General features: G+C 43.4%; 1 long non-coding RNA gene across 1 annotated transcript; it reads left to right on the top strand.

The window, feature by feature from the left end:
• Positions 1–368: 368 nt before the first annotated feature.
• LOC147973347 (uncharacterized) lies at positions 369–998 on the top strand. Its single transcript, XR_015603643.1, has 2 exons — positions 369–499; positions 640–998. It is a non-coding gene; the product is annotated as an uncharacterized LOC147973347 (long non-coding RNA).
• Positions 999–13,086: the final 12,088 nt, after the last annotated feature.

Below are 13,086 nucleotides of genomic sequence, written 5' to 3'. Positions count from 1 at the left end.
AATGTAGCATACCTTGTATAGGTGATTATTAGGCAATCTTACCCTACCGTATGAACCCAAACTGATTTGGATTGTTGAGATTGATATGGTAATGTAGCATACCTTGTATAGTTGAGTAGGCAATCTTACCCTACCGTATCAACCCAATCTGATTTGGATTGTTGAGATTGATACGGTAATATATCATACCTTGTATAGGTGATTAGGCAATCTACCCTACCGTATCAACCCGATCTGATTTCTATTTTTGAGATTGATATGGTAATTAATTGATACCTTGTACGTGATTAGGCAATCTTATCCTACCTGTTCACGTCCTTGAACTTTGATATATAAATCAATCGCGAGCTGATCGCCCGAGTGTGGCGTTTCCCTCAAACCATCTTCCTCTCGTCTATACAATACAAAGAAAAGATACAAAGAATCAATATGACAAAGAGCCGCTTCGCCTATGTGATGGCCATCTTGTTCATCGGCTGGGTTGCAGGGACTGCAGAGTGTGAGTATTCTTGCCATTACCTTCATATTTTGAACAAAGGCGAATCGTTTACATTTTCAATCAGTGTACCCCCAACCAAAACTTTCCTTTCAATTAAAACAGCAAACTGACGCAGATATATACACTCAAATATGCAATAGGTCGTCTGGAGGCTGGAAGCAAGGCCGATCTGGATTATCATACCAAGACAAGTGCTGGTGATATCAGTGAAAGCAAGCTTAATGTGAAGTTTTGTCTCCGAAAGAAATGTGGTTCACCTGATTCACCATTTGGCGTAGACTGCTACTGCTGCCTCAACAAGCCCGACAGCCCGTGTTTCGCCACAAGTGACGACTGCAAGAAAAAGTGTCCTACTTGCAATCCCAGCTGCGGTCTTTCGGATGCGAAGGAATTTCATCCATGACCGAGTGCCAGCTTCTTTATTCAAATAAAGATCTGTATTACAAGAAAAAGTACTGATATGTTCTATTTCTCTTATAAGGCATAATTGTTTCGTGTTTGACTCGAGCAAAAATTTCTTTTTCTTTACCAAAGTGATCTTAGATTGTCAGATTTTCTTCAATGGTTCTACCCATGCCTGATCTTTGTTATCATATGTTTGCAAAAATGATCTTAGACTGTCATATTAATTCTCTATTGTGGTCTAATTGTCCTGAATATTTTTGTGTCAGAATTGTGTTACAGTTGGACTATTACTTTTTTTTTAGAAAAGAAGGATTGCCCTTGGACTCTGCATTTGGGCGATGCATGCAACTATTTTATTAATTATTCATAAAGACCTTAGAAAGTAGTACATCAGTTTGTCCGAAGCCACCATCTTAGCAAGAACTGTCACTACTCCTAACCACTTGATGAAGGGGTGCTGATAGTCCGAGCCTAAAACCAAACAGACATGGCATCAAAGCCTTACATCTAAAGCCGGAGGCCCCAACCGAGCCACATACTGTATTTGGGGTACAAACCGGTCCGATGCACTCTCATGTGTCGTCGCCGCCGTCTTCCACGAATTCATCTTCAGAGCAGAAACTAACACACTGACCTTACCAGGCCTTTCTGCCATCGACGTCATCATGACGCCAGACAGCGTCCTCCTCCTGCGTGAGTCCATCTCCGCGCATCGGACGCCGAGTCTCCACTGCGCCACGCCGCCGGGATCCGCCGCCATGAAAGAGTAAGATGAAGCACTGCTCCACCAAAGAAGTCGTCCACTGGTCTCTCGAACCCGTGTACACCTCCAAGAATGACGCCCCCAAGGGGGAAACACAGCAGAGCGTCATCGTCATCCGATCTACTGATCTAGGGTTTTCCCCGGAGGTAGCCGATAGAGGTCTTAAGCTTCTCCTCGGCGATCCCTTCAAGAAGGCAACAATACAAAAGAGTGATGCCATCGCCGGTCTTGGCAACAAGCCGAGAACAAGGTTTTCACCCGGATCCGCTCGATGAACCTCCGTCTCGCAACGTGCGTACGAACCACCACCGATCTCCGCCACCGCGGAGTTAGCAAGCCACTCTGGCCAGATCAGATCTGACCACAGAGCGAACCACACCCACAGCTGACCTGCAGCCCACCAAAGCCCTCCACGCCGCCGCTGATCCGAGGTGTCGTAGCGCTGCAGCCAGATGCAACGGCTCCGCCACTAGTCATCCGCAGCGAGCCACCGGCGCGGAGGCTCGGATTTGGGATGCACTTTTGCTCACCCGATGCCCTACGCCACCCTCGCGCGCGAGAAGGAGAGGCTCCTCCGGCACCGCCGTCTGCCACCCGGGCTTAGCCCGGCGTCTTCCTCCAACGGCGACGGAGGGGAGGGATGGGATGGGACGGGGAGTGGCCAGTGGCTAAGGTTGGGGCCCCTCGGCCGCCCACGCGGTGGGAGGGGGGTGGGAGAGATTGGATCTAATTAAACTGGGTATAAGAGTTGGACTATTACTTGGTGGATAATAAGGTGTTTCATTTGAGAATTTAATAATTAAAGGCAGCACGGGATAGCCAAAATAGACGAGTTGAAACTGGTGAGCTAGACACAGATCCGAAAGGGGTGATCTGGACAACAAAATGGAAAGAGTTGCACGCCATCTACAAGTTAATAGGGTGTTTTCGGTTTTAGCCCTACCCAAGAATTGGCATGACCAAAATTTGAGAAGTGCTTCTATGGTTTGTGGTAGGTTTTTTTTTGCATGAAAATTAAAGCCATCTAATGGCTGTGATTAGAGGAGCTAATCCATCAGTTTCATCTAACAAAAGGGTACTACTAATAATAATAATCTGCAGCGAGCCCAAAATGAAAGCTAAGGGACTGAGCACCGCACAAAACTCGTCACTTGGGCTCCTACTTAAGGGCAAATATTGTGCACCACCGGTCTTCCAAATGTGGCGCCCCAAAAGCGACCGGTCATGTGTGTACCCTCCGGCCAAGACGCATCCTGATTCACACATTTTCCTCTAATCATCGAGTGAATTCCTCATAATATGGTCTAAATTGATCGTACGTAGAAAACTCAGACCAGGCTATGCTGAATTGCTAGCCAATCTATCAGGGGTCAATCCCGACACCGTACTAGGACTTTATACTCCCGGTGTTTGGATCATCATGGGTTTTTAAGATAAGATAATCACGCTCACCTTTTGTTCAAGAACTAATCGTGCTTACGCTACAAAGCAACATCCATATCAATGGCTTTATGCATCCCCTGCCGTGCCTAGACGGCTAATTTGACTTCTGTAAGGCTCACTTGGCAGAGCACGGCAGCATGAGCCGAATTGTCATGCGTGCCAAAGCTGATGGAGTCAAGCTAGAGCTAGAGCTCGAGTCAAAGACGGACCAGTGTTTTACTTGTAGAGTACGGCTATATCCTCATGCAACTTTGTGTGCTAAACAAGAACTAGAAGGTCTGAAGGTCAGCCGCCACAATAATAAAGTCAAGAAACTTCAAGGATCATTTTGGGCTTCATCAGGGCCGGCCCTGTGCTTCGGGAGGCCCTAGGCGAACTCGACGACATGAGTCCTTTATGTCCTAAGACTGTGTGTGTGTGTTTTTGCGTGATACATATATATATATATATATATATATATATATATATATATATAACTTCATTTGCATAATACTAAAACTAAATTTTCAACCACACATCTTTAGTTTGAAATTTGACTACAATAGTTATTGGACAATGCAAAATAAAACAAACATGACATGATTACCTCAAATAGGAAACAAATTTATTTGCTGCTCTGTATATTTTCACAATCTTCATTGACCTTAACATCTGAATTTTCATGCTCGGGATTAGTTCCTTGCCTATGTTCTTCACTGACATCAACAATACTTGAAGATGTAAAATACTTTGTCAAAGAACCCTTAAGTGGTTGAATTTTCAGATGTATTTCTTTCTTTCTTTTTCTTTTTTCAGCACCCGACAAATGCTTCTTAGGCAACATGGCATGCTAATGTCCTAATATTACGAAGCAAAGAGTAGACAACGAATTAGAAATTTATAGATCGGATGATCAGAACCCTAGACATGTACACAGAATGACAAAAAATTAGGATTATTGAATACATACTATGAAAGATTGAATTAGAAAATTATACATAAAAATTTAGATACTTCATGGGATGAATCGTGGATGAATAGTTTAATATACGTACTAAAGAAACTACTGAAATTAGGGATGGATGAATAGATCAGGAACATCCGAACATGAATATTGGGTACAGACCTGCGTTCACATACATATGTATTGCCGTATTGCTGGAAAGCCGAGTTGTCGGATTGCTGCGTGCCGCGGTGGCAATGAGCGGCTGAGGCACCGAGCGAGGAACGACGGAGCGACGGGCTGATGAGACGACGAAGAAGAACCGACGAGTGACGAATGGAAAAAGTCAGATTTTTTTATTTTTAAGAAGAAAGGAAAAGCCAGACATTCCGATTGATTTGTTTCACACGTACGCGTGCATCGAGTGGCTGTGACTTGCATGCGCGACGCTTCGGTATGCATTATCAGGCGATCCAATGGGTCGAGCCCATCTTGTTTTCTTCCTCTCATAATTTTTCTCTTGTCTATATTTTTGCTGGGCTATACTATATGTGTACTACATCATGGGCCCCCCTCTGGCCTGGGCCCTGGGCCGTCGCCCCTCTGCCCATGCCCCAGGGCCGGCCCTGGGCTTCATAGAAGTCATGGAAGCTTGCTAATAGAATAATCAAGGAACCTTGAGCCATTTTCTCTTCTCAAGTTTCACCAGTATCAATATTTGGCAAAGTAAAAAAACTTGATTCATTTTTTCCAATTGTCCAACTTTTTTGGTATTTTTGTGACCTTTTATTTTTTTTTCTAGATTTGTGTTGACTTCCTAGTATTTTTCTTTAAGCGGACATCGACGTGCGGAATTTTATCTATTGATTAATTTCAGTGTCATTTTTAAATGAATTATTTTTTTGTGACAGTTAAGTGCATTATTTTTAATTGAAGAGAAGTTTGTCCAACATCGTCTGAGATGATTTGGGCATGTTCAACGCAGGCCTTCAGAAACTCCAGTGCGTAGCGGACGGCTAAAGCGTGCGGAGAATGTTAAGAGAGGTCGGGATACACCGAATTTGACATGGGAGGAGTTCGTTAAGAGAGACCTGAAGGATTGAAGTATCACCAAAGAACTAGCTATGGACAGTGGTGCATGGAAGCTGAAGCTTGCTATCCATGTGCCAGAGCCATGAGTTGGTCGCGAGATCTTATGAGTTGGTCACGAGATCATATTCAAGTACGGCGTCACGGAGGAGAATGAGATCTGATGTCTGACCTATTAATAAGACATTTTCCAGTTTAATTTAAAGGGGTTTTATCATTTATGCCATCAATTGTGTCTCACTACTTAGTTTTGGCATTAAAAATTACAACTGCAAAAACTTCTTATATTTAGTTATGAAGCTGGTAGCTTGGTTGACATTATTAATTCAATTAATTTTATTATTTTCAGGAAAACAGAAAAAGTAGCTAATGCGACATGAAAAGACACTACACAAGCTCTCATGATAAATAAAATCTTTTAAAAGATGTCTAGTGGTTGAAAAATTGTTTAAAGCACATACCTTGGATAGGTGATTACGCAATCTTACCCTACCGTATCAACCTGATCTGATTTGGATTGTTGAGATTGATATGGTGATGTATCATACCTTCTATAGGTGATTATTAGGCAATCTTACCCTACTGTATCAACCGTATTTGATTTAGAGCATCTCTAGTAGACCTCGTATAACACTGACCCGCAAAATGCGTTCACAGTTCGCGGAAAAACGGCTTTGCGGGCCGGCATGGGCGGCGTCAGAGTCAGACCCTGCAAAAAAGGATATTCACGGAATATGCTCTTTTACGAGTCGGCTTTGCGGGGTTAGCTCCCGCCGGCCCGCAGATACAAATTTTGCATTTAAATTTCACACATGAAAATGCATTTCTTTGCTCTTTTTTAGTTCCTTCAATGGCATTGGATACATGGTAATTCACCAAATCTTTGCTAGAATAGCAAGACCAAAAAAAAACAATAACCATAATTATGCATTTCAGAAGATATCCAACTTTCATAACTGCTCCCACTAGTTGGAGCAATATCTTCTCCATACACTTGTTGATCTACGGATTCTTGATCTTGCATTCTTCTTTTTTTTTGTTCCAAAGAAGTAGACGTTGCTTCCTCTCTACTTTCTTCTCTAATTAATTGCATATGCAGCCGCATCATTAGTTGCAATTCTACTAAGGAATGCACAAACATCTATTAAGTTTCTTTCTATCAATAAATCAATGTATTCTCCTTTCCAAAACCAAAATGAGCATCTATCTTCCTACACACACGACGATGTTCAAAATGAGCTATCGCAATCGAACCGAAGAATACAATGGCAAAACCGAATGCAAACAGCACATACCCCGTCGTTTTCGCATTTGAAGAACACCCATCCGGGGTGTTTCGGCGTGCCAGATGTTAGCCGCACCACTGTCCGTGTGTAGTCGTTGCACTGTATTAGCGGCATGGGCGAGCCGACGAGCCGCTGCGCGAGCGCCGAGCCCGGCGGACGGCCGGCCGAATCCTTGCCGGCAAACCGGTGGCGGAGACGGCTACATGACGAACACGTACTTGCATGCGGGGCTGGGGCTTTGCCGGGGATGCGCGGGCTGCTCCCCGACCAATCCATGGCTTGGCGCAGCTACCGGTGGCCGGAAACGCCAAATCCAGCCGCCGCCTCGAACAGCCACCGATCTACAAACTTCTGGCCCGCCGACGCAGGAGGAAGTAGCGGAGGGCAAGCTCGGTCGTGTCGCGGCCCTCCAGCGTGATCCGACAGGCTAGTTTGGCCGGAATCGTTAGCGACATGCGGTGGGGAAAAGCGTGGGGCAAGGTGTAGAAGGGGTAGCGGTGGGTGGGGAAAGCGCGGGCTGAAATTACCCCCCACCAAGCGCTCCCGCTATATACAGGACGCCGACGGACCAAGGGGGGGAACCCGCGTTTTCGCGGGTTGGGGCGGGAATTATGTTGCGCCCCGCAAAAAAACTTTTACGGGCCGGACACGTTTGCGGGGTCTGCTCAGGTAGGATTTTCTGCGCCGACCCGCATTTTGACGGTTATTTTGCAGGTCGCGGCGTTATACGGGGACTGCTAGATATGCTTTTAGATTGTCATACCTTGTATACGTGATTAGGCAATCTTAACCTACTGTATCAACCCGATCTGATTTAGATTGTGATACCTTGTATAGGTGATTAGACAATCTTACCCTACCGTATCGACCCGATCTGATTTGCATTGTTGAGATTGATATGGTAATGTATCATACCTTGTATAGGTGATTAATTAGGCAATCTTATCCTACCGTATCAACCCGATCTAATTTGGATTGTCGAGATTAATATGGTAATGTATCATACCTTGTATACATGATTAGGCAATCTTACCCCACTGTATCAACCCGTTCTGATTTGGATTTATGAGATTGATATGATAAGGTGTCATACGAAAAAAAATTATATGAGACCAGGTCTCACGGTTAGCAGGTGAGACCTGTCCTGATGAATGACACATGACATTCATAAATCATAAAGCATCTAATCTCTCTTCATACAATACAAAGAATCAATATGACAAAGAGCTGCTTTGCCTACGTGATGGCCATCTTGTTCATCGGTTGGTTTGCAGGGATTGTAGAGTGTGAGTATACAACATCGTCCTCCCTCAATCATTGTATTCCTACCATTACCTTCGTATTTTGAACAAATTAGGCGAATCATTTACCTTTTCAACCAGTGTACCCCCAACCAAAACTTTCCCTTTCAATTAGAACAGCAAACTGATGCAGATATATACTCGAAATATGCAATAGGTCGTCTCGAGGCTGGAAGAAAGACCGATCTGGATTATGATACCAAGGCAAGTGTTGGTGATATCAATGAAAGCAAGCTTAATGTGAAGTTTTGTGTCCCAAAGAAATGTGGTTCACCTGATTCACCACATGGAATAGACTGCTATTGCTGCCTCAACAAGCCCGATGCCCCGTGTTTCGCCGCAAGTGACGAGTGCCAGAAAAAGTGTCCTCCTTGCAATCCCAGCTGCGCTCTTTCGGATGCGAAGGAATTTCATCTATGATGAGTGCTAGCTTGTTTAAATAAAGATCTGTACTGCAAAAAAAGGATTGATATGTTCTATTTCTCTTATAAGGCATAATTGTTTCGCGTTTGACTCGAGCAAGAATTTCCTTTTCTTTACCAAAATGATCTTAGATTGTCATATTTTCTTGGATGGTTCTACCCATGCATGATCTTAGATATCATATCTTTGCAAAAATGGTCATATACTATCATATTAATCCTCTATTGTGGTCTAATTGTCCTGAATATTTGTGTCCGAATTGTGTTACAGTTGGACTTTTAATTAGTGGAGAATAAGGTGTTTCATTTGATAATTTAATAATTAAATGCACCATGGGGTAGCCAAAATAGACGAGTTGAAACTGGTGAGCTAGACACAGATCCGAAAGGGGTGATCTGGGCAACAAAGTGGAAAGAGTTACACGACATCTAAAAGTTATAGGGTGTGTTTGGTTTTAGCCCCATTAAAAAAATGGCATGACCAAAATTTGAGAAGTGCTTCCATGCTTTTTAGGAGTTTTTTAATTTGCATGAAAATTGAAACCATCTAATGGTTGTGATTAGAGGAGCTAATCCACCAGTTTCATCTAAAAAAGGGTTTTTTTTAGAACTATCTAACAAAAGGGTAGTAACAATAATACTAATCAGCAGCGGGCCTAAAATGAAAGCCAAGGGATTGAGCATGGCACGAAACTCTCTTGGGCTCCCACTTAAGGCCAAGATATTGTCCACCACCGTTCTTGCCCAAATGTGGCTCCCCAGAAGCGACCGGTTATGTGTGTACCCTCTGGCCAAGACGCATTCTGATTCACACATTTTCCTATAATCATCGAGTGAATTCCTCATAATATGGTCTAGATTGATCGTACTTAGAAAAATCTTGATAATTTTACAAGCTTAGCAGAACTAGGCGATGCTGAATTGCTAACCATTCTATCAGGGGTCAAAATCCCGACATCGTACTAGGACTTTATACTCCATCTATTTGGATCATCATGGGTTTTTAAGATAAGAATAATCGCACTCACCTTTTGGTCAAGAACTAATCTTGCTTATGCTACGAAGCAACATCCATATCAATGGCTTTATGCATACCCTGCCGTGCCTAGACGGCTAATTTGACTTAGGAAAGGCTCACCTAGAAGAGCACGACAACATGAGCTGAATTGTCACGCGTGCCAAAGCTGATGGAGTCAAGCTAGAACTAGAATCAAAGATGAGAGACATGTGTTTTACTTGCTGAGTACGGCTATATCCTCATGCAACTTTGTGTGCTAAACAAGAGCTGGAACACACCTAGTACTAGGAGCTTAGTTGAATTTTATCTTTAGTAGTGAGTATCTGTTTTGGGACAACTGTAATGATGAGAATCTCAGTCCACAGTGACTTTTGTACTGGTTTCACAGTTTGCTACTTCTGGTTCACTATAAGCAATTGTTTAGTACCTCCACATCTGTATTATGGGCACCTCTTGGAATGTTTTAAATTGGAATATCAGAGGACTTAATGATGACAAGAAATGGTCGGCTCTCTCAAGTAAGATTGAGGAATTAGCATGCTCTATTCTGTGTCTGCAGGAAACCAAAAGAGAACACTTTGATAGTCAGTACCTAAAGAATTTCTGTCCCAGGTATCTTTCCAAGTTTGATTATTTCCCTTCTGTTGGGGCTTCTGGAGGGCTCCTTGTGGTGTGGAATGACCAACTATTCTCAGGGCATACCGTTCTTAAAAATGATTACTCTATCACCATTGAATTCACTTCCAAGAAGTCTGGGGAGACTTGGACCATGACTAACATCTATGGCCCCTGTCAGCATGACCTACACCCCAACTTCATCAATTGGTTTCAAAATCTTCAAATGGATGATGATATGAAGTGGTTGGTGCTAGGAGATTTTAACTACATAAGATATCCACAGAATAGAAACAAAACTGGGGGAAATGTTCAAGACATGCTTCTTTTCAATGAAGCAATCCACCAACTAGCACTCCTTGAGATCCCATTAAAAGGCAGAAATTTTACTTGGAGCAATATGTAAAATGCTCCTCTTCTTGAAAAGTTGGACTGGTTTTTCACATCATAGGCCTGGACTTTATCTTACCCAGATACAAATGCTATTCCCTTGGCTAGAACCACTTCAGATCATACACCTTGTGTTATTAAGATTGGCACATCTATTCCAAAATCAAATATTTTCAGATTTGGCAATTACTGGCTTGAACACAGTCAATTTAAACAAGTGGTGAAGGACATTTGGGATCAACAAGTGCCAGAAACAGATAGTGCAAAAATAATCTCTGCTAAATTTAAGACACTCGGGAAAGGTCTCAAAAATTGGTCCAAGAACTCTGATCTAAAAGCTATCATTGGGAACACCAATGAAGTCATTCTATTCCTGGATTATCTAGAGGGATACAGGCCATTATCCATTGAAGAATCTGAAGGCAGAAACTGCCTCAAAGGGCACCTTGATAAAGTGCTTAAATTTCAGAAAATCTATTGAAAACAGAGAGCTACTATTAGAGCCATCAAGGTGGGAGAAGCAAATACAAAATACTTTCAAGCCAAAGCAACTATAAAGATGAGAAATAATAGTATTGCTATGCTCAAGGACTCCAATGGTATTGAACACCAGGACCATCGATCCAAAGCTGCTACCCTGTTCAGTGCATTCAAGGATAGATTGGGAACACAAAGACAAACCAGGAATCCTCTCTTGTTGCACACTTTGCTCCAACAAGATCAGTTGCTCCAAGACCTGGAAGCACCTTTTACACATGAGGAAATTGATAACATCATCAAACAGATGCCCAATGACAAAGCTCCAGGTTCAGATGGTTTTAATGTTGCATTTCTCAAAGCTTGTTGGGACATTGTGGCACCTGACTTTTACAACCTCATACAAGATTTTCATGAGGGTAGAGACAATATTCAGAGCATCAATTACTCATACATCACATTGATTCCCAAAAATAGCTCTGTTGCCACCCCAGGTAAATTCAGACCCATTTCACTCCTCAACTGTACACTCAAGATTATCACTAAGTTGCTGGCCAACAGAATACAAAAAGTCATCTTGAGATTGATACATGAGAATCAATATGGTTTTCTCAACAACAGAAGCATTCAGGATTGTCTGGCCTGGGCATATGAGTATTTGCATCAATGTCATCAATCAAAGAAGGAGATCATACTTCTCAAGCTTGACTTTGAGAAAGCTTTTGATTTACTCAATCATGACACCATCATTGAGATTTTGGATGCAAAGGGTTTTGGACAGAAATTGGTTAACTAGATCAAGCAAATATACAACACTGGCTTTTCCTCTGTTTTACTCAATGGAGTTCCTGGTAAACAGTTCCTTTGCAAGAGTGGAGTAAGACAAGGTGACTGAAATAGTGAACAATGCTCTCATTGAGCCACCCATCAAACATGTATCCTGCCCAGATTTTCCAATCATTCAATATGCAGATGCCACTATTCTGGTACTCCCTGCTATCCCTAGCCAGCTGATGCACATCAACAACCTGATGCTTCACTTTGCAACATACACTGGTGTGAAAGTGAATTATGCCAAATCAACATTGATTGCCATCAACACACTAGATGACAAAATGCAGGCTTTATTAGCTTTAATGGGTTGTCAAATTGGCTCACTTCCCCGTCCATACCTTGGAATGCCACTAAGTGTCCACAAACCAAAGGTGGTCGATTTTTCCCCCTGATCAAGAGAATTGAGACAAGACTACAAGGCTATTCAACTCTGCTTTCGTATGGTGAAAAATTGGTGCTTATCAAATCTATTTTTGCTAGCATGCCTATCTTCTATATGAGCATTCTTGCCATTCCAATGATAGTAGTCCAACAAATTAACAAGTACCTCAGACAATGTTTTTGGCGAAGATATGGTACCGAGGACAAAACTCCAGCCCTCATTGCCTGGGACAAAGCCTGTCTTCCTAAATCACATGGTGGACTGGTAATTCTAGATATTCCAACTCACAACCAGGCATTGCTCATGAAGTTCTTGCATAAATTCTTCAATAAACATGACCTCCCTTGGGTTAAGTGTTGGGGAACGTAGTAATTTCAAAAAAATTCCTACGCACACACAGGATCATGGTGATGCATAGCAACAAGAGGGGAGAATGTTGTCCACGTACCCTCGTAGACCGTTAAGCGGAAGCGTTATGACAACGCGGTTGATGTAGTCATATGTCTTCACGATCGACCGATCCTCAGTACTGAACGTACGGCACCTCCGCGTTCAGCACACGTTCAGCTCGGTGACGTCCCATGAATTCACGATCCAGTAGAGCTCGGGGAAGAGTTTCGTCAGCACGACGGCGTGGTGACGATCTTGATGAAGTTACTGCAGCAAGGCTTCACCTAAACACCGCTACAGTATGACCGAGGTAGATTATGGTGGAGGGGGCACCGCACGCGGCCGGGAGAGATCTTTGTGATCAACTTGTGTGTCTAGAGGTGCCCCCTGCCCCTGTATATAAAGGAGCAAGGGGGAGGCCAGCCAGCCCTTGTTGGCGCGCCTAGGAGGAGGAATCCTCCTCCTAGTAGGAGTAGGATTCCTGCCTTTCCTACTCCTACTAGGAGGGGGAAAGGCCGGGAGAGAAAGAGAAGGAAAGGGGGCGCCGCCCCCCTTCTCCTAGTCCAATTCGGACAGGGGGAAGGGGGCGCGCTACCTGCCCTAGGCCGGCCCCTCTTTCTTTCCCTTATGGCCCAACAAGGCCCATTAGTCCCCGGGGGGTTCCGATATTCCGGTAAAATCCCGATTTCACCCGAAACTATTCGGATGTCCAAATATAGGCTTCCAATATATCAATCTTTATGTCTCAACCATTTCGAGACTCCTCGTCATCTCCGTGATCAAATCCGGGACTCCGAACTACCTTCGATGCATCAAAACATATAAACTCATAAAACCGATCGTCACAGAA

Source organism: Triticum urartu, chromosome 5A (genome assembly GCF_056163025.1).
Source record: "Triticum urartu cultivar PI428250 chromosome 5A, HENAU_Tu73, whole genome shotgun sequence".
In the NCBI taxonomy this organism is placed as follows: domain Eukaryota; kingdom Viridiplantae; phylum Streptophyta; class Magnoliopsida; order Poales; family Poaceae; genus Triticum; species Triticum urartu.
Note: the sequence above shows the minus strand (reverse complement) of the source record. Positions and strands in the feature narration are given on the sequence as shown.